This window comes from Schistocerca gregaria, chromosome 7, assembly GCF_023897955.1.
Source record: "Schistocerca gregaria isolate iqSchGreg1 chromosome 7, iqSchGreg1.2, whole genome shotgun sequence".
NCBI lineage: Eukaryota > Metazoa > Arthropoda > Insecta > Orthoptera > Acrididae > Schistocerca > Schistocerca gregaria.
In genome coordinates this window covers 427,420,341-427,446,990 of record NC_064926.1, presented here as the reverse complement: position 1 = coordinate 427,446,990, position 26,650 = coordinate 427,420,341, and the positions used below count along the sequence as shown (strand labels likewise).

The 26,650-nt window shown below is 40.1% G+C and overlaps 1 long non-coding RNA gene across 1 annotated transcript; it reads right to left on the bottom strand.

Moving 5' to 3' along the window:
• Positions 1 to 26,650, bottom strand: LOC126282142 (uncharacterized). Its single transcript, XR_007551336.1, has 2 exons — positions 26,576 to 26,650; positions 1 to 658 (listed from the first exon to the last, which is right to left on the bottom strand). It is a non-coding gene; the product is annotated as an uncharacterized LOC126282142 (long non-coding RNA).

The window sequence follows — 26,650 nt, the reverse complement described above, 5'->3', positions numbered from 1 at the left end:
TAACTTATTATAATTTTTATTTATTTATCGTATGATGATACAGAGCTTGGATCAATACATAATTTTAAGAGTATACAGTGTATGAAATGGCAAGCAAAATACATGTATAGAATCAAATGTTCAAATTATTATGCTAAATTGTCTACACATTACACAAGTTCTTAGATTTCTAAGTCTAATCTGTTGATCCAGTTGAACCCTCCAGGTGATGCATGGTGGATGTCATTTACTGATCCTCCAAAGGCTCGTTTCGGGTTTTCACTAACAATGTGATTAATTGTTTGCAGGGCAGCTCCACAGTCACAATCTGGAGATGTTACCCAGCCTCATTTCTGCTTTAGATATCCGCAGTTCCCTTGTCCTGTCCGGATGCGGTTGATGGTTCTCCACTGGTGTCTGGGGAGTGTCGAACCTGGAAATCGCATGGGAGGCTTTTCAACCAGATGACCGTTGAACACTGACGATTCTTCTCACTGACTGACTTCTCCATACTTCGTTGATGTTAAAGTTGGAGGCTTCAATATGTCGTGCAGTTCGCCATGGTGGTTTTCTTGACTTCAGACGCTGATGTTCTGCTGTTAATACACCGCAGTGTACAGTTAGCTGGGGTTTCTTCTGAATGTTTCTCCAGGTCTTCAGGAGAGCATCTGATCTGGAACTGGAGGTTGGATGTTACTTAAAACTGGTAGCCATGGAGTTTGAGTGCTATGTATGCAGCCTGTGATATTATTATAATAAATTTATTATAATAAATATGTGTCTTTTGAGTAATACAGACAACCACTGATGATGGTCTGACCCTGAAACTGGTCCGTTGAAATATAATACTACCATAAAGCAGCTTTTGTCGAACAATTAATCAATGATATGGCATATGTAAAAGACTTTAATGAGAACATATTTATATAAATATTAATATTGAACACCATCCTAATCAGAGCATACTTTTTTATTCCAAAATATTTGTAATTATTATTATTATTATTATTATTATTATTATTAGTGTAAAAAAGTATTTGTAAATAAACTGCTAATGTTCTGAGTAAATAAAGAAAAATTTAGTAATTCCATCGTTACAACCATTTTAAAGACACACTGTACAAAAAGAATTGCTACCAAAGAAAATATTGCGAATAAATATTGTGATTGAATATCAATGGCTTCCAACCATTTTAAAGACACACTGTACAAAAAGAATTGCTACCAAAGAAAATATTGCGAATAAATATTGTGATTGAATATCAATGGCTTCCAACCTGGGGGTAATTATCACCGAATCGTGAAAACGAATTTTCTGAGACATAAAAACAAAACGGTATAATTTATAAAAATTTTATACTATCAATACTATTATCAATATTTTGTAAGACTGTAATACTGATTAAATAAGTTACCAATAATTACATTTTTTCTACAAATGCTATCATTAATTATATGAATACACAGTGTCTGTTCCTTCCAAAGAAGACACCACGCACATCCAGCAGATGTGAAACACTATATGTAAAACGAAGGGGGATCACTGCTATCAGCAGGAGCGGGACATTAAGCGAAATTTGCGGCGATGGGCGAAAAAGTGTACCGGATCAGGATTTCGAACCCGGGGCCTCATGCTAACTAATTGATAATCCTGGTTGGGCAATGGATCCTCTTTCTTCAGTGCGAATGCACAAATACTTCCGGCCTCGTGTGGCAGTCTCCTAAGCCTTGAACAGGAGTATGACGGACAGGGTCTGAGGATACCCGCTCGACGGGAGTGTGGATCGGCCGAGAGGCGTACAGAGATAGTCCGTGCAGTTGCGATAACACTGTGTCCCGGATGGCGCAGTGCTTATCCCATCAGCCAAGTAAGCAAGTGGTCCCGGGTTCGAATCCCGGTCCAGTACACATTTTCGCTCTTCGCCGCTGATTCCGCTTAATGTCCTGCTGCAGTTGATAGCAGTAATCCTCCTTTAATTTATATGTAGCTATCATTAATGACCAATCCATCGTAGCAGAGGCTGTTGTTGATATGGTCTTCAGTCCAAAGACTGGTGTGATACAGATCTCTACGCTACTCTATACTGTGCGAGCCTCTTCATCTCTGAATAACTAGTGGTCTCCCTCTGCAATTTTCATCGTCCCCCATTAATACCTCCCTCCAAGAAAACAACGTATGAAAGTCGTCGTCCTCACATAGTCATATTTGTTTGTTGTGTCTTGTATCTATGATAGTAAAAGTGAGATATATACAGTACATCACATATTCTCAGCACTGTAGACAGTTCCTGCAGTAGACTAGAAATCGCTTCATTATTTATTTCTCAACAATAAATGAACTAAAAAGCGTATATGTAATAGCTACTACACTGGTTTAAGACCTACACCGTATTATTATTATTATTTGAGCAGTGCTCCGGCTCGCGTTTGTGCCGTTGACAGGTTGGCTTCGTGTTCGGATTGTGACCTCTCGTTTTCTTGGTGTGTTCCCTGGAGCCACTACGTTTGCTCGCTCTAGCAGTCCGTGAGTAGCAGCAGTGGCGTTTATCAATAGCGAGTACTGTGGTACTATCTTTGCAGCGACCTCTAGTATTTCCGGGTCTGAGTTGATTAGGGACGGAGCGCAGTGAGTTCCGACAGCGCCAATACTCGCCGAGGGAGCTGGTGATATATGTAATGCCCTATGGAAGGATGTGGTCGCGTGAGTGCACGACCACGCCGAGATCCGGATTCAGCGAGTTTAAGTTGAATTATATTCAAGTAGTGCAACTTTCACTTGTGTGTCCGTCCGTCCGTCGAAGTGACCTCATGTCATCAAGCTGTCAGTTAGCGGTTTTATACTCTGACGTTTCTCTTGCCTGACTTGATTGGCAACGACAGATGGTTGGTCGTTCGGTCGGTCGCCTCAGTGGATGAAAATTTAAGAATGACAGTGCTGGAAAACCTGTATGTTATTTGATCTTCAAGCAGCTGAGCAAAACTGAACGAACTCCGACATTTCTCTCTTTACTTATTCTGATCAACACTAAACTGACACATAATATTTTTAGCGCAACGCTATCTGACTTTCAATAATCCCTACAAAAGAATGACCCTGACTGACAATAATCTATACCTTTCATGAGTCACTTACCTCACAAAAATCTTCGTTACTCGAACTCCTGCAATACAGTGAGCACCAATACTGCCAGGTAAATAAAAGATTCTAATTACTGAAGGCACTAACTACTGATAGGCATATATTCAGTCCATGACATCCAGTTTACAAATTTCGTTTTTCTGACGGACACACGTCCAGATCGTCCGCTCTCAAAACTATACCATGTCTCTCCCCACATCCACCACTGCTGACGGCTCACCTCCAACTGCACAACGCTACGCGCTGTTTACATCCAACTGCCGAACACTGCAATAGCAAATATTCCAACACTGCAAACCAGACACAGACTGCACAGAGCACAGTCAGTAATTTTCATACAGAGCGCTACGTGGCGTTACCAACATAAAAACCTAAACAGCCTACTTACAGTGTATCTGGTCTTTCGACCGTTTCCGTGTTCTTAGCGTTCATGCCTACATGTAATTCGTCTTGTTGCTGTACAGTGACTGTTTTAGCATTTTTGGAGTTGTTTGCCGAATTGTCTTTTGCGGTTCCATGTGCATCTAGTCAGATTGTGAATAGGCAGTTTGGTCTTAACCCTGTCTGCGTACTAGGATCTGGTGGAGCCAACTTGTGTAATTAAATGCTTATCACCTGACGATGCTAACTTTTTTCTATCGTGGTATTGGCTATCGCATCTTAGGTGGATTTTGCGAGTGTGTTGCTCGGCGTTTAAGCTGTCCCAGTTTGAGTTGCCATCCCGTTAAGTGAGCATAACTCTTGGCTGCCTGTCTCATCGCTTTAAGCAGCTGTAGGGACATTTCTCAGGTCGATCCTTGGAGCACTGTCCTTCAGTCGACAAATAATTTGAATTTTTATTAATAAGGCCTTCAGCCATCAGTGTAGCTTGTGTTGCAGTAAATTATTTTTTTTTAAATGATTGTTTTATTAAAATTATTTCCTTACAGTAAGCGTAAGTGTTTACTATGCAACCAAAGGTAACTGATTAGGCCCAGTTCACATCTTTGCCTGCTTTCCCTAAGTCACACGTTTCATTATTATTATTATTATTATTATTATTAATGGCAGTTGCCACACAAAAAGCACTGGCAGCCTGAGGTCTTCCAGTTTCTGTCAGTTGAAGTAAGGAATCCAGGACTCAAGTAATTTAAAAACAATAACTATAGTGCAGGGCTTTTAAGTAGTTTGATTTTAAATGGGACCCCACAGTGTGGGTGACGGATGCGTCGCTAGAGGGAGGAGTAATGTTGAGGTAGCATATTATGTAACAAGTGTCTACCCTCATGCGGACACTTTAAATTTTCTTTCCTGAGGAGTTGTGTATTGCACTTGCAGTGCTCTGGGAGTTTTTTCTTCTGTCAATAAAAAACTATTAGAAATAAACAGTGCTGCTGTCTCATTGTCATTACTTTGTGTTAAATAAAACACGTGCCAAAACTAAATATCGCTTTTCTTTTGTCGTTTTAAAAACTAAAGTTTTGAAACGAGATTCTTCTTCACTATAAAGTTTAGCTGAGCTCTAATGCCGATGACGATGATGATGATTTGCGGAGGGTCCACTAACTAATTTCTGATCACATTCTGGAATACTGGTCTGAAAATGTTCAGACACGATTGCTTTATATCCATGTTCTAGTCCGAATCTTCAAACCCAATAACGTGGGTAGTTGTACTGCATGTAAATGTATAAAAAAAAGTGATCAGCTGCATTGATGTAAATGTATAAAAGGAGACACAAGTCGTGTATAAAGCTGAGAAAAATAAACTGGAACAATTTTTTGTAAGAAAAAAATCCTTGGCGATTATTCTGGGGTAATAAATTACAGAGGGGAAAATGACATATACTATTTTGGGGATAAATCTGACAACCATGTACACTGTTCCAGGTTTCCTGATCCCATCTGGCAACCATGCAGGCTGCATAAGCTTTCCTGACTAATATGACAGCACCGCTTTTAGTTTCCCACTACCCAGTTGTCGTAGAATGGAGGAGTACAGGAAGGGGGATGGGCGATGAGGAAGAGATCTGATAACAATGCGGACCACACTACGATCTGATAGATATCTGGCAAGTTGAAGACTGTTCCATGATGTTGTGGAGATGTTGTAACCAGCTTCCACTTTGCCCCAATACTGTCCACAGCTAACGTAGTGATGTCGATTACTACAACAGGTCCCCTGGAAACCCAAGTTAATGTCCTTTATAGCGTAGTAGTGGCCCCATTGGCCTACATCCATGACATGTCGGTGTTCGCCTTCATGACAGCCTATCTGGACACGAACATCGACCTGACATAACATAAACTGCGACTTGTCTGATCGGCGACACCTTTCTTTTAATCCATCGTTCAATAACGATGATTACCAGCCCTTTGCAGTAATTACTGACAGTGTCATTGGGTCAACAAGGGAATACGTTAGCGTCGTCTGCCATAGAGCCCTATTTTTAGCAATGTGCGCTGTGAGATACGCACGGAAATATTTTTGCCTGAACAAGCATTGTACTCGGTTGTCAGATCTGTCACACGTCCCCGTCTGTCCTGTTTTACAGGGCAGGCAAGCCTCCGACTTCCATGTCCTGTGGTGAGTCCTGGTCTTCCACCTACTGGTGGTTTCCGTGTTTTTCAACCGCTTTCAATAGATTCCAGAGTCCAGAGTCCAAAGTCCAGCTGCCGAGTTCGAGTCTCGGTCCAGAACACAGTTTTAATCTGCCAGGAAGTTTCATATCAGTGCACACTCCGCTGCAGAGTGAAAATATCATTCTGGAAACATCCCCCAGGCTGTGGCTAAACTCCGCAATATCCTTTCTTCCAGAAGTGCTAGTTCTGCAACGTTCGCAGGAGAGCTTCTGTGAAGTTCCGAAAGTAGGAGACGAGGTACTTGCGGAAGTAAAGCTGTGGGGACGGGGCGTGAGTCGTGCTCGGGTAGCTCAGTCGGTAGAGCAGTTGCCCACGAAAGACAAAGATCCCGAGTTCGAGTCTCTGTCCGGCACACAGTTTCGATTCCAAAGTCGCTTAAGTGGTCGGCTTTCCCAGTTTGTGGCCTTATCATGGCTAGAACGATTTCCCATCCACTTCACATGCCCGAAATCCACCAGTGAGCATTCGGTATCGCGGTGGGCAGTGTCATAGTGTTTTGAGTTGTCACTGTAGATGAAGATCTGCTGAGGTGAGCTGTTTACTGTGGCCGGCATACGCTCCATTTGAATAACAGAGGATTCAGTCAGTCGAGGAAGTTGCACATCGTTCCCGGTTTCAAGATCAATTATATCGTTACCGTCACAGAGAAGTATAGAATACTTTTATACTGAAGTGTATCGACCAACCAAGAGAATGGAAACGCCGTGTGTAGGAATCAACACAGATTTATGAAACTGCGATCTTGTGAAAATCAAAAAAATTGGTTCAAATGGCTCTGAGCACTACGGAACGTAACTTCTGAGGTCATCAGTCCCCTAGAACTTAGAACTATTTATACCTAACTAACCTTAGGACATCACACATAGCCATGCCCGAGGCAGGATTTGAACATGCGGTTCCAGACAGTAGCACCTAGAACCGTTCGGACACCCCGGCAGGCTTGTGAAAATCAACTCGTGCTGTTTATGCGATGGGCGTTCATCACAGGCTTTTCTGAAAGTAGGTTGCTTTTATTTAGGATTTCTATACATCGTATAATTCTCCACTCCTGTTTTTCAACATAATCTACGTTCAATGCGGTGGCCTTACGCCATCTTACAGGGAGAGCCTCATTTAGAGGCTTGATGACAGTTGTTTTCCCGCCTCTACATTCGTATGCTATAATAAGAAATGATATGAGATACTGTTTCTAGAAGTACCCTCCACCACATACCGTCGGGAGACAAGTAGAATATCGGTACAGGTAAGCAGATAATACCTTATTATTTTCGTGCCGTTTTTGCTTAGTCAACCACCGTACTTTATTTGCCAGGGCACACTAATTAAAATGTAGGGTAAGATGGCTCAAGTTGTATCCCTTTAGAGAGAATTACTGTATATAGCACGGTAATTTAAATAACACACTTTTTGCGTACACTGAAACTTTATCTTTAAGCTATTAACCAGCTTTCACACAAATTCAAAAGTCTTGTCACAAAATGAGGTTTCCGAAAGACTAAGGTACCTAGTTTCCTAACGACGACACTAGGTTGCAGGCAACTGCGCTACCGGCCGCTGCGCATGCGCGCCGCGCGTTTGCCCAAGTCGTCGTTGAAACTTAACACTTTCGGCTTGTTCCAGCTTTGGCGACACAAGTTGCATGAGTTTTGAGGTATTGTGTGTTCGTAGACAAACTGAAATAAGAAGTGGGGAGCTGAGAATAATGTTCGCTTTTTGGATATCTATGCTTTGGACATGTGTTTGTGGGATTTCTGTGATGCTGATTGCAGTAATATGCACCATATTGCTGCCGCTGAGACTGTCATGTGCGAGCATAACATAGATGGTTTGATAATATCTGAGCTGCAGGGCAAAATTTATTGAGTTAGGAGCACATATACAACTGAATTAAGAAAAATACAAGCAAGTGTAATTCTAGCTGTGGCAATGCTCTCGTCTACAAGACTAAAATCCCATCGTTTGAGTTGGCCAACTCTCTATTAAGCAATATTGTTGACAGGAAGGAAGGCTCTACAAATTCAAGAAGCTGCATTCTTTATTCAATATTCATCTATTTAAAACGTCGCTGCAGTGCTCGCCATTCACATATGTTAGAATATTGAAATATTGCCACTGTAAAGAGAGTAATTTGCAAACCACGCTCTTCTTAATGCGGCCTGCTTCTAATAATTATTGTTGTTAATGTTAATAATTATTACTGTTAATGTTAATAATTATTGGCGTTATTGAAATTGCATCATCACCAACTAAAATCTTATCTTATTGCATGCCGAGCGTTCTCGATTGTAATACACGCAATGATATGTAATTTCAGTTCTGGCGACAGTACTTCACGCATTACTGTACCTTTATTCCTTATTGTATAATTAACCCTATTTAGAACAAATGTAAACAGTTCTGGTGACATTCTAAGACAATTAAAAGAATTTCTTGGATCTTCCGTTATAAATTAATTCAGCAGGGATGCTGAGCAACAGAGCTGACGTCTTTTCTTCATACAGTCACGAATCGAAACACGTTTCTTATTTTTTTCCTCATGCGGCGATTCCACGCAACAAGCTTTAACTCCATCACAACTAGTGCGACGTGTAGCTGCAAAAACTTTAATTTCAGACACGACTCAGGAACCGAGAAAATGACGAAACTGAAGTGTATACTGGTGTCGCCGTGTCTAAAGTCATACATGAAACCACTTGCGTGCAACACATTCCACGCAACGTGAGGCGCAACCCTTATAGCCTAAGTCGTACTCAAGAACAAGAAGTCAACGACGGCACAATAAATCCGTGGAATAATGTAACAGAACGTCACAATAACAATTACAATATATAAATGTAAAGTTACTTCCATAGTTACATGTAATGAAAGTCCACAAAGGAAACAATATACAAATTATTAACAAATTAAATCGCTTAAATTGCCACATCGAAAATCAGTTAGTTTCCACGTAGATATAAAAAAAAGTTTCTTAATTTTACATATGCATTGCCTCTAAACTTATAGAGTTTGTGCTATGTCCATCCAGTAAACGCAAAATTGGCTCTGAGCACTATGGAACTTAACATCTGAGGTCATCAGTCCCCTAGAACTTAGAACTATTTAAACCTAACTAACCAAAGGACATCACACACATCCATGCCCGAGGCAGGATTCGAACCTGCGACCGTAACGGTCAGGCGGTTCCAGACTGTAGCGCCTAGAACCACACGGCCGCTCCGGCCGGCGAATGCAAAATTGGTCGACGTCGAAACCAACCTCTTGCTGCATAAATAATCCTGCCACCACTCAGGCACTGTTTCCTATGAAGTGCATCCTTCACTGGGCCAAAGAGATGGAAATCGGAAGATGCGACATCCAGGCTGTGGGGTGGATGAAGAGCAACAGTCCAAAGAAGTTCCATTCGGGTGCGCAGACATGTGTGAGACATGTCATGAGAGGGAGAAATTCGTTTGTATTTTGTGGCGACGAAAGCGAAGAAGTCCTTTCTTCACTTTCCTGAGGATGGAACAGTACACTTCAGAGTTGATCGTTGCACCATCCAGGTGGACATCAAACAGAATAATCCCTTCACAGTCCCAGAAGACCATCCCCATGATTTTACCGGCTTTTAACTTTTTCTTCGCAGGAGAGGTGGTGTGGCGCCACTCCATGGATTGCCGTTTCGTTCCCTTTTTGAAGTGAGGAACCCATGTTTCATCACCTGTGACGACGCTGAACAAAAAACTGTCACGATCAGTCTCGTAACGCAGAAGTAATTCCGCACAGATGGGCTTTACTTGCTCTTTATGGTCTTCTCGTAGTCAGCGAGGAATCTAGAGGTCAGACACCTTCGAGTACCCAATGGGTGGATGAGTGTATCAGCACTGCCGACTCAGAAGTCCAGTTGTGCAGCGTGGTGTTTGATTGTGATCCGTCGATCACCTCGAATAAAGAGTGTCCTCTATATGTTCCAACATTGCAGGAAGCACAGTTGTGTGAGGCCACCCACGACAGTGGTAGCCTGGACAGTTTCCAAAAATGTTGAAATGTGTGTGAGATCTTATGGGACTTAACTCCTAAGATCATCAGCCCCAAAGCTTACACACTACTTAACCTAAATTATCCTAAGGACAAACACACACACCCATGCTTGAGGGAGGACTCGAACCTCCGCTGGGACCAGCCGGGACAGGTTTACACGACCTTGTTGCGATTACGACAGACGTCTCGCTCAACGACTCACCGTACTTTCTTTAACTGTCTGGTCTCCGTAGACATTCTACAAGTGCCTATGAATATCTGCGAAGCTCTGGTTTTCCGTCTAATGAGACTCAATGACAGCTCGCTGCTTGGAACACACCACCATGACAGACGCCATTTTGAAGACTACGTATAGCTACGCCACCTATCTAAAATTCATGGAACTATAGGATCTGAAGCGAGAATATTCCACGATGTCCTAAAACAAATTCTGAACTCTTTTCAACCAAAATTGGCCGACAAGAAAATATGTTGCACAGGTTATTGAACGCCCCTCATCCGTAAGATTCAAACGTCAGTGAAAAACGGTGCCTAAGTTGCGTCATGTTTCTTGATTCAGGGAAGGCACTCAATACATTTCTGCATTGTCACTTAGTTACCAGTATAGGAGCTTGTAAATACTGGATCAGGATCTGTAACAGATAGAACTTGTAAGGTGGCAGAATAAATGGTCAGATTCGCACCTTACATGAAAGCTTTATACATCACAAAGAGAAGATGAATATGACACCTAACGTAATTCGGCGGTTATGAGAACATGCAAAAAGGGATGACAGTCAATCAATGGTAATTAACACACCGTTTCTATACAGTGCATGTCTTTTGAGTGGAAGGTGGAACAGGCAATGTCAGTCGTTTTTAGTTTGAAAAGCCAGGTGGACAATGGAATAGCGAGGGCGTGCTGCAGGGGTTACGACGGAGACTACTTAAAAGGGTGGCAGAAGGATGGTCAGCAACCCCGACCAGGTGATACAGGAGGAAGAGCCACGTGTAGATGCACATCTGCACAAGGGACAGAGAAAAAGCTTTATAAAGGTGCGTTTCGGAATTCCAACGTGATACGAACAAAAACTAGTAACGCATTTAGATCACGTGTTCAGCGAGTACGACACATGGAAAGGTCAATGTACTTTAGGCGTCTAGAATGGGCACAAAACGTGCAATTGGCAAAAACGCACTAGGAAGGAGAAAAATACTGAAGATTCGACGCAGTTTGATAGAAGGGACATTGAAATTGGTAGAGAGAGTTTCCACAAAATAAGAGGAATGCTCCTATTGGTCGAAAAAGGCTGTGACATGAAGAACGAATGAATGCAAGTGGGGGAGGAAGTCCTGCCATGGGGAGGACAAGAGTGAAATTTTCGTGGACTCTTCTCTGAAATGGTGTCAAATGCAGAACGGAGTGCTTATCGCTCTGTACGACGCAGAGAGGAAATTAGTGTAGACACGGTGTTCACAGTGGCTGCAATCCAGCTAGAGATTAGCTGTAGCAACGTTTAGCTAAAACTTTAGAGAAACGAACCAGCCAGATTAGTTAATTGTTCTTGCAAGAACTGAGAGGGCACTATAGTAGGCACGCTGCTCCAACTATGTGCATGTGTATCGCCAGTACTAAGACTAGGGCTGAGTACATGTTTTCATGTTTTCTTACATAACGAGAAATATAATGAAATTTTCTGCTGGAATGTTCAGCAAAGGCCTGATTAGTTTTGTAGGAATTTCAGTGGGAGGGAGCGGCCTTGCAGACAGCAGCATGTCGCAGCTTAAGGTAAATACCGAGTGCAGAGGCATAAACTTTGTTGGTTCACCAGCTTGCGGCCACTGTAAACTCGAGCCGCTTTGGGTAATCTTGCTTTCAAATTTATCACGTAACTAACCATCCTCCATAGATTTGATTGTCATCCTAAATACGAGTAGTACCGAACTTTGAACCTGAATCGGACGATTTTCGTAGTACTGACCAACATCATAACGTATGTGTAGGAGCAATTTTGTAAAGAAACTTGCAACTAAACTTTCATATTATTGTGCTTAGGAATAATGTTCCTTCAGAGAGTTAATATTTAATAGTGTTGTGTATAGGATTATTTCACTTTTTGATGGCGAGATGCGTTATCCATTGCGCTGTTTTTATGTCGTCGAGTTGAAAACTGTGTAAAAGCTGTAATTTTTGTGATAATATTTTCGACATTAAACTGGTCATTTCAGCTTACACAGTTGTTCTCAATTCTAGAATAAGCACCCACTTTACAAACTTACCACACCAGTGCTGACAGTGTGAAATCGTGAGATGTCAAAGTACTCGAAATTTCTAGTGTCCCAAGTAGGATGCTACAAGGCTTTTATTGTTCACTGTGTAATATAACTAATTTACCGAATAACGTCAGAAGTATTGGAAAAATGCCAAGGAAATAGAATTAAGATAGAAAATTGTAGTTTTTTGAAACTCTGTTTTGGTCACCTCTTGTATGTTTTTGATCAGTTTAGGACCATTATCATGTATGGTTAATAGAATGTATTACCGAACGGCTATCCTGGAGTACAGTGCCAGTTGCAAGTTGCCTGTCTAACAGCTTTCAGGAGAAAAAACTGATTTTCAATAGTTCATCCAGCTACTGACCGCATTTAAAAACTTTAAATGATATCAGAACCTACACTTTAAGAGCTATAAAAGTTTAACACATTAAGTCAGATATTACAGTTAGAAACTGTATATGTCACTTCAGTCACCACGGCTCACGGAGCGCACTGGATTCACTCAGTATTTCAGAATGAGAGGACTTCGTCACTCCCAAAATACTTTAACAAATAATTTCAAACACTTACGAAACTTTTCCTCGCTGACAGTCCCTCGAAATGATGAAAGGGAAACAATTATCGCTTACTACATTTTCACTGTTCATGGAGTCCAACTGCAGCATCTGCCATGACTTTTCTGTTAATTACTTATTTACTACTGACATCGCATTTTACAGACACCATCCTCATATACCACTGAATCTACATTAAAATTATATTACTGTACGACATACAGTTTAGGAGATGTGAGATACGACGTTTTAGACATGGGAGCTTGATTCTTGAGAACAATCGGGCGTGATGGAGGTTACCGGCGGATACAGAAGATCGAAAAAGGAGTGGCACGTTTCGCCACGAGTACGGTTAGTAACAGCAAGAGCGTCACTGAGATATTAAGTGTTGAATAACAGCTAAACTATTTTTGTTCGACTCATTTTTGTTTATTTTTAACTAGTTTTCGGCTTGCTGCACCATCTGCAGGGAACAAATGACTAGCGTCCTCAAGGGACACTAGATCTTATGCAACCAGACGGTATAACCAAAGATACAATCCACTTGCACAGCATTTTGTGCATTGAAGTTGTTTAGTGATGTTATAAATTACATTTTACCCAATTGACAATATTAGTCGCAATAAATGATTATACTACAGAATATTACAGTATAGCAGATTGTATAGTTAAAATACTAAAGATTGTGAGGTTGTGGCGTTGGTGGAGAAACTGTCAAAATGAGGACTGTTCGTTTATGTTGTGCAACAAATATGTTTAACATTGTAAATTTCACTTCACGCAATGGACAAAGACACATTATACAATTACAATACATAATATTACGGTATTACAAATGAAGTTGTTTTAATGTTGACGTATACGAGGTAAGTAAGCTAAAGAATATGATATTCTATTGTGTTTTAAACCTTTATGGCAGTCTGCGTCATTGTAACGGTCTGTTGATATGTGGCTGGTTCACTGCATCACGTGAAGCCTAAATACGGGGCCGTGCAGAGCTGTAACTAATCATTTGAGCTAAATGTTTGTTTACCTCTAGTGCTTATAACTAGCTTAGTTTTCTTCCTTTGTTGGCTATATGTAGTTCTTATGTGTGGGCTTGGCATCTGTGTTCTTTCTTCAGGGTATGTTCAGCGAAGGTGGAGTAAGACTCCTGTAGTCTCCAGCTGCTTTCGTGTTCTGTCAGCCTAGTTGTTTTAGCCTTGCCTGTCTGACCAGCATAAAGCTTTCTGCAATGATTGCAAGTGATTTTATAAACACCACTGTTTTCTTCTTGTTCCTGAATAAGATATGTGTTGTAGTGCATCTTACATAAAATGAAGTTTTATAATTGCAGGATTTGGAATTTTTGTCAAATTTGTCAAACAGTTGTCCTAAATATTCGATGTAAACTAGTTGATGTTATATACGATCGTTGCTGCTGGAGGAGCATACACGTAGCCTCTACGATGCACTCTGTATCACAAAATATTTTCCTCCCTTTTAAACACTTTACACTATAAACCTCACCACATGTGATGCATTCTACACCCAACGAATTATGACAAATAATTAAGTACAGGGGCGCAACCAACTAACACAAATTGCATACTGGGATTATACGTCGATGTGGATTTGGTTCGCAAATCTTAAAACGGGCGAGGCAGTAGATGCGGTACTACTGAACACTTCGGCTAAGCCGCACCAAACAGCAGTACGGTGTGGTAGACAAGAGACAAATCAACAAGTGTTGCAAGGCAACCTCAGCAAGGCAGTAAGAAAATATTTGGGACTTTAAGCTCTTGAGAGGGCCATACTAAACCAGAGAATGACGTCTCAAGCTAAATTATGAAAATACTATCGGAAATTGCGCCACGACAAATAGAACCGTAAAATATCATAAGAATTGAATTGAAAGTAACTCTGGTTCTTACAGTTTATCCAGGTACCATGTCCTTAAATTCCCACCTTTTTGCAGTTTTCATCTACAGTTCATAACCAATAGATCGTGGTCAGAGGCCACACCTGCCCATGGAAATGTCTTACAATTAAAAACCTGGTTCCTAAATATCTGTCTTACCATTATATAATCTATCTGAAACCTTCTAGTATCTCCAGGGTTCTTCCATGTATACAACCTTCTTTCATGATTCTTGAACCAAGTGTTAGCTATGATTAAGTTGTGTTCTGTGCAACATTCTACCACGCAGCTGCCTCTTTCATTTCTTAGCCTTAATCCATATTCACCTACTACGTTTCCTTCTCTTCCTTTTCCTACTGTCGAATTCCAGTCACCCATGACTATTAAATTTTCATCTGCCTTAACTACCTGAATAATTTATTTTATCTCATCATACATTTCATCAATTTCTTCATCATCTGCAGAGCTAGTTGTCATATAAACTTGTACTACTGTAGTAGGCGTGGGCTTCGTGTCTATCTTGGCTACAATAATGCGTTCACTATGCTGTTTGTAGTAGCTTACCCGTGCTCCTATTGTTTTATTCATTATTAAACCTACTCTTGCATAACCCTTATTTGATTTTGTATTTATAACACTGTCTTCACCTGATCAGTTGTCTTGTTCATCCAGCCACCAAACTTCACTAATTACCATTATGTCTAACTTTAACCTATCCATTTCTCTTTTTAAATTTTCTAACATACCTGCCCGATTGCCCGATGAAGGGATGTGACATTCCACGCTCCGATCCGTAGAATGCCATTTTTCTTTCTCCTGATAACGACGTCCTCCTTAAAATAAATTAAAAAAAATTGTTCAAACGGCTCTGAGCACAATGAGACTTAACATCTGAGGTCATCAGTCCCCTAGACTTAGAACTACTTAAACCTAACTAACATAAAGACATCACACACATCCATGCCTGAGGCAGGATTCGAACCTGCGACTGTAGCGGTAGCTCGGTTCCAGACTGAAGCGCCTAGAACCGGACGTCTTCCTGAGTAGTCCCCGCCTGGAGATCGGAATGGGACTATTTTACTTCTAGAATATTTTACCCAAGAGGATGCCATGACATGTAACCATATAGTAAAACTGCATGCCCTCCGTAATAATGGCGGCTGTAGTTTCCCCTTGCCTTCAGCCATTCGAAGTACCAGCACAGCAAGACCGTTTTGGTTAATGTTGGAAGGCCAGATTAGTCAGTCAAAAATTAAAATTAAATACGTTCAATCCTTTGGCATGTATGCCTTGCTAACAGTGACTCGTACTGACACATCCTAACATTTCGACGCACAAGTCGCCAAAGTGGCGTCAATGACTTGCACCCGGCGAGGCGGGGCCCTAGTCACACGACATTTACTTTGTACCCTAACATTTAAATGGGTTATTGGCAACAAATTGCATCTGTAAATACCTATAATGTTAGGCTTTGGCTAGTATTTCCAGTTGCTTTAATGTTTGCTAACAATTGTACCTGTGCGTACATATATAACAGAAGTCACTTTCTTTCTCGAAATAGATACTTGCTATCTAATGAGCAGTTAGCATAAAATAATAAGTTGCAAGACATCAGCGAATTAAGCAGTACACAAAGTGTTAGTGTCTCCAGAAAATTATAAGTCCTGAGAGTTGTAGCAGGTCCATTACATTTTTTGTATTAGGTACTAACCGCGTGGACACAAGGAGTCCCTTAGAGATTTATACCGGTGTAACACCAATCGGTTATCCAGTTGTTGTGGGCAGGTCGTGGTAAATGAAGGCCAGTGGCAAGGTATGGAACAGTTGTAGGTTGAAATAATCAGCGTATGAGGTACGTTTTGATAGGGCAAGAGAGAGTGTGCTACAATCAAAATACAGACCAGAAGTTGGGATGGCTGTCCCCATTGTTTCCACAAGATCTTGGCCAAGTAATTTTAAATTCGGTTGTCGCAAAATTGAAAAACAAATGAATAATGCTGTTTATTTATTTGAAAAGAAGAATTCGGAAGGCTGTCAACTTTGTTGTTTACCGACTTCTCTTTTTATTTATCCATAGTACTTGATCATTTACATCTCTTCCCATTGAATAAATCGCATTATTTTTACTGTTCTCTAAATACACCCCAAAGTGATGATAAATGTTATGTAAATAATTATATAGGTAGTGCTGACAGCTGTTTGGATCGTGCACAGAAAGTAAAAGACAAATATTGTTTATTCAGTAGACACTACCTATTTAACGTAAAAGTGGAGATGATCAAGCAAGTTAAGAGTACACTTTTTGACTATTACAAGAGAAAGTAAAAGAGTTTGAACATACCTATAAACATCAACCAAAACAATATGAATGTGGAAATGTAATGAATCTTTCGTAACACATGTAAAAAACACACACACACACACACATATATATATATATATATATATATATATATATATAATCGGAGTAACCCGCAGAAACACACACACACACACACACACACACACACACACACACACATATATATATATATATATATATATATATATATATATATATATATATATATATATAATCGGAGTAACCCGCAGAAATTGTCCTATGTTTATTCTTGATACAAAAATAAACGGAAGCACCTTTCTATAAGCGAGGCAGTGGATGTATTTTCCCACATATCGTGGTATAACATATCAGAATAATGACATACACACCAAATTACAATTATTTTATGGAAAGAAGGGGTTTCCTGGTAAATGGTGACCAACTGGAAACTGCTCAACGTCCAGTCAAGCGTTAAATGTGTAAACAAGCAGATTACATAAACGACTAGAAATGCCATGTATTTCAGCCACATACACTCGTTCTTTCGTTGAAAAGTTGCTATCGCTATCTAGCGCTGTAGAGGAAAAAAAGTGTTATCCACTAAGTAGCTAGGAGAGAGATGTAAAAATCAGAAACATGTTATATAAATTTTAAGCTACGTTCATGGTTTCGCTAATTTTCGTTGCACACAGAAAGAAAAATTGTTTTCTACTTTCATGCAATTAACTGAAATAATGAAAGGCATCACAGAAAAAGTTTAGAGGCAGTTATCACATGACATACCTATTATATCATCATATTATGATCTATTGTCACTTTCAAGACATGAGAAACGCTCGCATGGCATAACATCACTTGTCTGTAATGTGAAATACAAAGTACAGAAGAAAACTCAGTGATCAAAATTCTATCTGTTACACTGGCGTTGAGATCAAATTGCTTTTAGCACATTTCATCTGAATTGTTTACGTTTTCCTGAACGCCTTCAGGTGGATTCTTATCAATGATGAGGAAGGCAAGAATTCTTATTGCATTACTTCATCTCCAAAACTCGGCTTGAACGATCGTGGGAAAAGTAGGAGACGAAGTACCGGCAGAATTGAAACTGTGAAGACGGCTCGTCGAAAGTCGTGCTTGGGTAGCTCAGATGGTAGAGCACTTGCCCGCGAAAGTCAAAGGGCCCTAGTTCGAGTCTTCTTCGGGCACACAGTTTTAATTTTCCAGGAAGTTTCATTTCAGGTGGAATGTTCCTTAGACAATAGCATCAGTGATATCTGCTACTCTTTCGTTCTCATAACACTGAGCTACGATCATAATGATCTCGCTGTAAAACAAGACGCTGAGACTTAAGAAACTAGATTTCAATCTCACTGTTCCTTCTGAATACCGAATCAGTAAAGTCAATGAAATCAAAGGGCAATAAAAGTAATCTATATGGCGATAAGAGCGAGTGCTTTGGAATAACACCTTGAGTTTAAGCAGATTCTTATCAATGACGAGGAAGGTAAGAATTCTTATTACATAACTTCATCTCCAAAACTCGGCTTGAACGATCGTGGGAAAAGTAGGCACTTATGTCTGTACTTCCGTGATAGCAGAATAAAGATTCCCTGCGACGTCTGACTTTCAGAACATTGATCTTGCACTCCTAGGATATGTCGTATCTTGTTGTTCCGGCTGTCTAAATATAATAATGGTTTTAGTGTAGTCCAGACCTGACAACATTTTTTTCATTGCCCTAAGGCCAACTGTCACACTGGTGTGTCAACTAACAGATTTTGTGCTTTTCCGGAATGTTTAACTGTTGTTCGTGAACTTATTAGCGTTGACAGGTGTTGTCAACACTACAACCATGATTAAAAGTTTTTGTTTTTCCCCTTAGTACATTAGTTCCTCATGTCAGCAACAAACGTATGGCTTCTATTTGTGAAGCAGGAAACAGTTTATTTTGTTTCAGCTTTTATTTACATAATATGGAGAACAATAGAAAAAACTTGATAATAGATTGAATGTCACGTTTAGGTGACAGTTATGGTGTAGCGATATGCACTTATACAGATGACTGCAGTATCGCGTGGACAAAGTATAAAAGGGAAGTGCATGGGTGGTGTGGTATCACCGCCAGAAAACCACACTTGCTAAATGGTAGCCTTTAAATCGGCCGCGGTCCCTTAGTATACGTCGGACCCGCGTGTCGCCACTATCAGTGATTGCAGACCGAGCGCCGCCACACGGCAGGTCTAGAGAGACTTCCTAGCACTCGCGCCAGTTGTGCAACCGACTTTGCTAGCGATGGTTCACCGACAAAATACGCTCTCATTTGCTGAGACGATAGTTAGCATAGCCTTCAGCTACGTCATTTGCTACAACCTAGTAAGGCGCCATTATCAGTTATTATTGATATTGAATCATGTACCGTCAAGGCCGACGTTCGTCATTAATGGATTAAAGTTAAGTATTCCACCAGCTACGTCCGTTTTTATAAATTCTAATTTGCTTGTTCTGTTCCAGACCTCACGCCAGCCTGCATGAGCTAAAACGCGTGCCTTTCGGCCTCCTCTAGTAACACGGTGTTGGCTCTCCTGCCAACCACAAGAGGTGGAGCTCATGATGACTCATGTAAGAAGGTTCCAACATGACAGTGGCAGCACGACGCTAATTAACAGACTTTGAATTCCGAATGGCAGTTGGAGCTAGAAGCATGGAACATTCCATTTCGTAAACCGTTAGGAAATTCAGTATTCCGAGATCTACAGTGTCAATAGTGTGTCGAGAACACCAAATGTCGCTTTGCAGACAACGCATTGGCCGACGGCCTTCACTTAACGACCCATAGCAGTGGCGTTTGCTTAGAAGTGTCAGTACTAACAGACAAGCAACATTGGTTGAAATTACGGCAGAAATTAATGTGTGGCGTATGGCGAACTCTTCCGCTAGGACAGTGCCGCGAAATTTGGCGTGGATGAGCTATGGGAGCAGATGAGCGACGCAAGTGCCTTTGGTAACAGTACGACATCGCCTGCAGCGCCTCTCTTCGGCTCGTGACCACTTTGGTTGTACCCTATACTGCTGGAAAACAGTGTTCTGAGCAGATGAGTCCCGATTTCAGTTAGAAAAGTGGCGAAGACCCCACGATGCCATGGACCGAAGTTGTCGACAAGGTACTGTACGAGCTGGTGGTGGCTCCATAATGCTGAGGGCTATATTTACATAGAATGGGCTGGGTCGTCTAGTCCAGCTGAACATATCACTGGCTGGCATGTTCAGATGTTCAAAAACTTGGAGACCAATTGCAGTCACTCATGGACTTCGTGTACCCAAACAACCGTGTCACTGGGTCACAATTATTCGCAAGTGGTTTGAGGAACACTCTAGACAATTCGAATGAGTTAGCTACCCAGAGCGCGAGATATGAAACCTATCGAACATATATGGGACATAATCGAGAGGTCAATTCGTTCACAAAATCCTGAAACGGCAACACATTCGGAGTTGTGGACGGCTATAAAGACTGCATGGGTCAATATTTCTGCAGGGGACTTCCAACGACTTGTCGACTCCATACCACGTCGAGTTGCTGGATTAGGCCAGGAAAAAGAAGGTCCGACACGATGTTAAGAGGTGTCCCATGACTTTTGTCACCTTATTATACACAAAACTTACTTCAGATGACTAACGACGATGCCAAACATCGCCCTCAAGAATAAAAGTCTCTAATTCATTTGGCCAGCCTGAAACCTTAGTACTCTGCCAATAAGCTAATATAAGAAAATAAGGACGGACTCTCTTAGTGACCGATACAATATACCTTTCTACATTTACAACTCTATATTAAAACAATGAAGTATGGAAAAGACAGAGAACACTGAAATATGATGTCTTCTACTACATCACCACTAAATCTACTATTGACCAACAGACTTGAGACTCTTGCATTTCGGGAAAATGTGAACAGTTAATCCTCTTATCTCAAGACAGGAACATTCATCACGATCACTGAAGGTACACGCTATCACTAAGCTTTCGCCCTCTACTGAATACCAAGTATGCCCAGTCAGCCAGCTGCACAGCAGTGATCTGAAGTGCCAGCGTTGTGAAATAAGATGTTAGTAGGACTCTTGGGTCTCAGAAGGACGCCTGTTTACTAGTTTTACTCTTTTGGGAGATAGCAAGAATTGAACCTCTGCTTCCCTTCTCTCCGCCATTTGTTCAAGTGTTCACTGTTCATATATAGAAACAACCAAGCTATGTATAAAACTACAGTAAAACTATGTCTACACGAGAAACTATCTGAAAACTGCACATATTAGTTCTCCTATTTTAACACAATGTGCACTATAATATTTATGCTTGATTCGCGTTTCATAGTGTGCTTTCCACGTGTTACAAGCTGTTTTGTAGTACAGACAACAGACTACATGAGCAGAGAAGTGATACTTGACCTGAAGAATAACCAAATAATGACATTGCACAAATGTTTCGTCTATTTGCTTGGTGTCGCAGAAACGTTTTAAGGCAAAACTGTTTTAAGCCACAACTTTTTTAACACACATATGAAATTTGATTATATCAATGCAGAAACTTCAATTTTTAAAAATCCTTATTTTGTTTCATTTATTTTGCAAAGAATTAACTGAATTCTCCAACAATGTACAAGAAGAACTTCAAGAATGTAATTCTTTTATAATCCCCGTTATTTTGTCTCTACCCCTCCTCAAGCAATTGCAAGAGTGTTTCTTTAATTTTTCATGTGTTTTTCGCCCATGTCAACTACACTAAGTTCGGTTTTAATACATGAATTGCAGTTCATGGCTAAAACTACCATTTTTCTAGTTTCCACATTTTTATCGACGTTTCTATATCTAATACAACTGAATCGTTTATACCCAAAGAGGGTTCACAATTGATATATTATTCTGTGCCACATTTACTCCTTGTTATAATGTTGAATAATTTCTTTGCTGTTCTGGAGTCTTCCATCCTGCAGATGTGTGTATAAAATTTGGCTCGGCGCTTTCTGATTTCATCTGTTACTATGTTGATCTTTCTATAGAGTTCGTTTTGTGGTCTCTTCATCCAAATTCCATTTTTGTGGATTGGACCGTAAATATTCCTGAGAATTTTTCTTTCCTGCTTTTCTACTTCCTTAATTTTTGAATGACCATTAATCACCATTGTTACAGCTGCATAGATTGCTTCTGGAAGAATCGCTGTTGTATAGTGCCTTAATTTTGCGTCTGTCGAAATGCACTTCTTATTGTAATGCGTCCATGTTAGCTTGTAGGCCTTCTGGAGCTTAGTGATTCTTTGTTCATTGGCAATTCGGTTTAATCGTGAGGACTGTATAGTTTCACCGAGGTATTTAAAATGGCAGAATTGTGTAATTTTGCCATATTTTGTCATTAAAGGGGATTTATTTTCTGGCTGCCTTTCCATATATTGTTTTTTTTTCATAAGATATCTGTAGTCCGGTTTATTGTGAAATTTCATGTAGTTTTTCCATTGCGTGAATCGCTTCTGTTCTGTTATTGGTGACAATTACAATATCGTCAGCGAAAGCAAGGCACTTGACTTTAATTCGGTTCTCTTTCTTGATACCAATTTGGTTACCCTTTACGTGGGGTTCCCATTCCCTGATTATCTTTTCTAGAACAATATTGAAAAGGATTGGGGATAGTCCGTCCCCCTGTCGGACTCCAGATTTGATTTCGAAGGGTTCTGATACTTCGCCCATGAGTTTCACTTTGGCCGTTGTTATATATATATATATATATATATATATATATATATATATATATATATATATATATATGCCTTCCTTCTCCCATTAAGTGCTCGGAAATCTTTCTGAAGCTTATGTAAAGATCAACTCGAAATAAGTTGCAAAGATGACTGGCCACTTGTTCACAAAACATTTTACTCAAAAATAATATATATATATATATATATATATATATATATATATATATATATATATATATATGCAGTAAAAATTTCATTGTTTCACCCCTTATAGTTCTTTTGAAAAGTGTACCTATTCAAAGGGTAAAATAGCATTAGCAGAATATGGATAAAATTGCCTTCCGTCTCCCATTAAGAGCTCGGAAATCTTTCTGAAGTTTATGTAAAGATGAACAAGAAATAAGTTACTAAGATGACTGGCCACTTGTTCACAAAACTGTTTACTCAAAAATAAATACAGGAAAAATGACTGGCCCTAGTCACCTTTCACTCGACCTTATCCAGTGCGGTTCTTCAGTTAATTAAAAAATGCTTGATGCTATGGATATATGGAATACTACAGTAATTTTCAAATTAGCTTTTTCCTTTTCTTCTTTATAAGAACTTATCCATCAGTTGTTTCCATTTGAGGAAGTCCTATATTTTTGTTCATAAAGTATGTTTTGGATTATAATAATGCAAAGGTATGATCTTCGAATTCTCTGTTATAGGGCGGAACGCCTTGCCAGTCCCGGCGGTCAGTGATTTGAACTCCTGATGACGATGGCGTAACAGCTATCGAAACCGCGAGTGGCACGGCTTGTAAACTGGGAAGATTTTATTGAACACTTAGGAAATGCTTGACCTTTCTTTTCTGAACTGTACTCGTAGTAGAGAAACTGCTAGGGAGCAAATATTATTTTCTCTTTTTTCAGTGCCTCTTCACATTGTGTCATCTGATATGACGAACATTTTGCATAAAGGTACCCACCAAGATTTAACATCCACTATTTCTCTCTTTTTTTGCTGTATGAACTCTAAAGGGAGGAAGGCAACCTAATTCAGTGGTAAGTGATATATGGTGATCTGCAATAAGCACTTTCTTTTCAGGACACCAAAGTGCCAGTCAGATGGAAGATACGTGTGCGCTCTAACGGGGAAGTACTGGCAGATTTGATTAGATTTCCCACTGTCTGTTAAGATCAATGACACTGTTACAGCCGTATGTCTCAGATTTTGGCCTCTGCAAGCATAGTCGAAAAACTGGAGCTCTCCGTTTTGCAGGGTCAAAGTTCTCAATGTTATGGTAGAGAAAAGTGCACATTGCATTATGATCTTTCTTATCTTGGCCCTCATGATAACAATAAAACGTATCTTCACCTGTTTTTGTGTAGTGTATCTCAAACTTAGAAACACGTAGGTGCTTGAAAATAAAAATTTCTTGTATTGGCAAATGTGGAATTGGCAGGTTCTGTATATAATCAAATAATAGGCCCAAAAGGTCATCAGTGTCTTTGGAAATTTTGGCCACTTGTTTCACTGCAATGTAGGACTTACAAACCAACCTTTTATGGACAAATATCTCAATGAAAACCTTTTTTGCTACACAATATATAATTAAAAAGTAATGAAGCTTACCATCCTTTTGTTTTCTTGTTTTTTCATCGTTATTTGAAACTTGAAACTCTGAGATGTGGAACAGAGTTTAGAACAAAAGTCATCAATTGATTCAGCATGATTCCAGAGCTGATACAGACTTCTTTTTCATACGTGAATGTTGGTAACACTTGCAGATTTATTAGTAACACTTGTAGACTTCATTTCGATCTATACAAAAGGCATGGTAATGGAGATATGCCTTTTTCACTTCATTCGATGCAACTATGCCTCAATACACCGAAACTTACAATATGCATTATCAATTTTTGAGGAGTTATCTCATTTTAGTATTAGGCGATTCAGTTTGAATCGTTGATTTTTCTGAATTCAGCACCACCTAATAGTATCCTGGGGTCTGTGATAATATTTGTAGTGTTCTGAATTTTGAACAATTTTCAAACCTAGAATAACATGAAATGCAGTATTACGTTCTCGGATTTCCTGATATCAAACGTAAAACTCTTAAAATGGTATTAGCCTGAGGTGAATGTAGCCTCATTTTATCTGCAGGGACAAACATTGTGCCCATCCTTAGCAGCGAATTCGCGAAGAAAGAAAGAAAAGGAAGGGAGGCCATGTTTGTCGTGTACTGAATTTGTCTGAGTGCTTAAACAGAATTAGAAGAAGTTGTTGGCTACCCTGTCGCTCAACATTTTATCACACTGACGTGTGTACTATAATTTCACGTGCTCTTGAACCGGAACCTTATCTGAAAATGCCTTTTTAACAAAGGACACCAGTTGCCATGCTAACAGCAAGATAATATTCCTACTTGACAGAAACCTGTTTGTGTAATCACTCAGGCGATATTCAAAATTATCATTTCCTGTAAATTACTCAATTCCTTACGAGCTCTAAGCCCAGGACGACACCCGTCAATAAGAAAGAAATGACGCATTATGAACGTTTGTATTTAGCGTAGGTATTTATTAATTTCAGAAGTGTATTTCCAAACGCTGAAGCTTAGATTAGCTTGTCTCATGATGCAGACTCACGATTTTAAAATCATCGCCTTCCCCAAGTTTAATAACCCTGGCCGACGACCTCCAAATCGTGGGCCTGTCAACTGCCTCTTGAATGTCGTTAGAGACAATGCCCGTGCTTTTCTGAATTTCCATGTCTCACAATATCACAAACTATCAAGTTGTGAAAAGTTCCTGCCGATTAGGTATCAATTTTATTCACCGAACAATTTGAGTATAAATATTTTATAGTATATGAAACAAGGTGAAGGTGGCAGGGGTAAAATACAGGGATCGAAAGGCTATTTACAATTTGTACAGAAACCAGATGGCAGTTACAAGAGTCGAGGGGCATGAAAGGGAAGCAGTGGTTGGGAAGGGAGTGAGACAGGGTTGTAGCCTGACTCCAATGTTATTCAATCTGTATATTGAGCAAGCAGTAAAGGAATCAAAAGAAAAATTTGGAGTAGGAATTAAAATCCATGCAGAAGAAATAAAAACTTTGAGGTTCGCCGATGACACTGTCATTCTGTCAGAGACAGCTAAGGACTCGGAAGAGCAGTTGAACGGAATGGACAGTGTCTTGAAAGGAAGATATAAGATGAACATCAACAAGCAAAACTAGGATAATGGAATGTAGTCGAATTAAGTCGGGTGATGCTGAGGGAATTAGATTAGGAAATGAAACACTTAAAATAGAAAAGTAGTTTTGCTATTTGGGGAGCAAAATAACTGATGATGGTCGAAGTAAAGAAGATATAAAATGTTGACTGGCAATGGCAAGGAAAGCGTTTCTGAAGTAGAGAAATTTGTTAACATCGAGTATATATTTAAGTGTCAGGAAGTCGTTTCTGAAAGTATTTGTATGGAGTGTAGCCATGTATGGAAGTGAAACATGGACGATAAATAGTTTGGACAGGAAGAGAATAGAAGCTTTCGAAATATGGTGCTACAGAAGAATGCAGAAGATTAGTTGGGTAGATCACATAACTAATGAGGCGGTATTTAACAGAATTGGGGAGAAGGGGAGTTTGTGGCACAACTTGACTAGAAGAAGGGACCGGTTGGTAGGACATGTTCTGAGGCATCAAGGGATGACAAATTCAGCATTGGAGGGCGGCGTGGAGGGTAAAAATCGTAGAGGGAGACCAAGAGATGAATACACTAAGCAAATTCAGAAGGTTGTAGGTTGCAGTAGTTACTGGGAGATTAAGAAACTTGCACAGGATAGGGTAGCATGGAGAGCTGCATCAAACCATTCTCAGGACTGAAGACCACAACAACAACAACATATTAAAGAAAGATGTGCAGAGCTTTCAAATGGCTCTGAGCACTATGGGACTAAACTTCTGAGGTTATCAGTCCCCTAGAACTTACAACTACTTAAACCTAACTAACCTAAGGACATCACACACAGCCATGCCAGAGGAAGGATTCGAACCTGCGATCGATGCGGTCGCGCGGTTGCAGACTGTAGCGCGTAGAACCGCTCGGCCACACTGGCCGGCGATGTGCA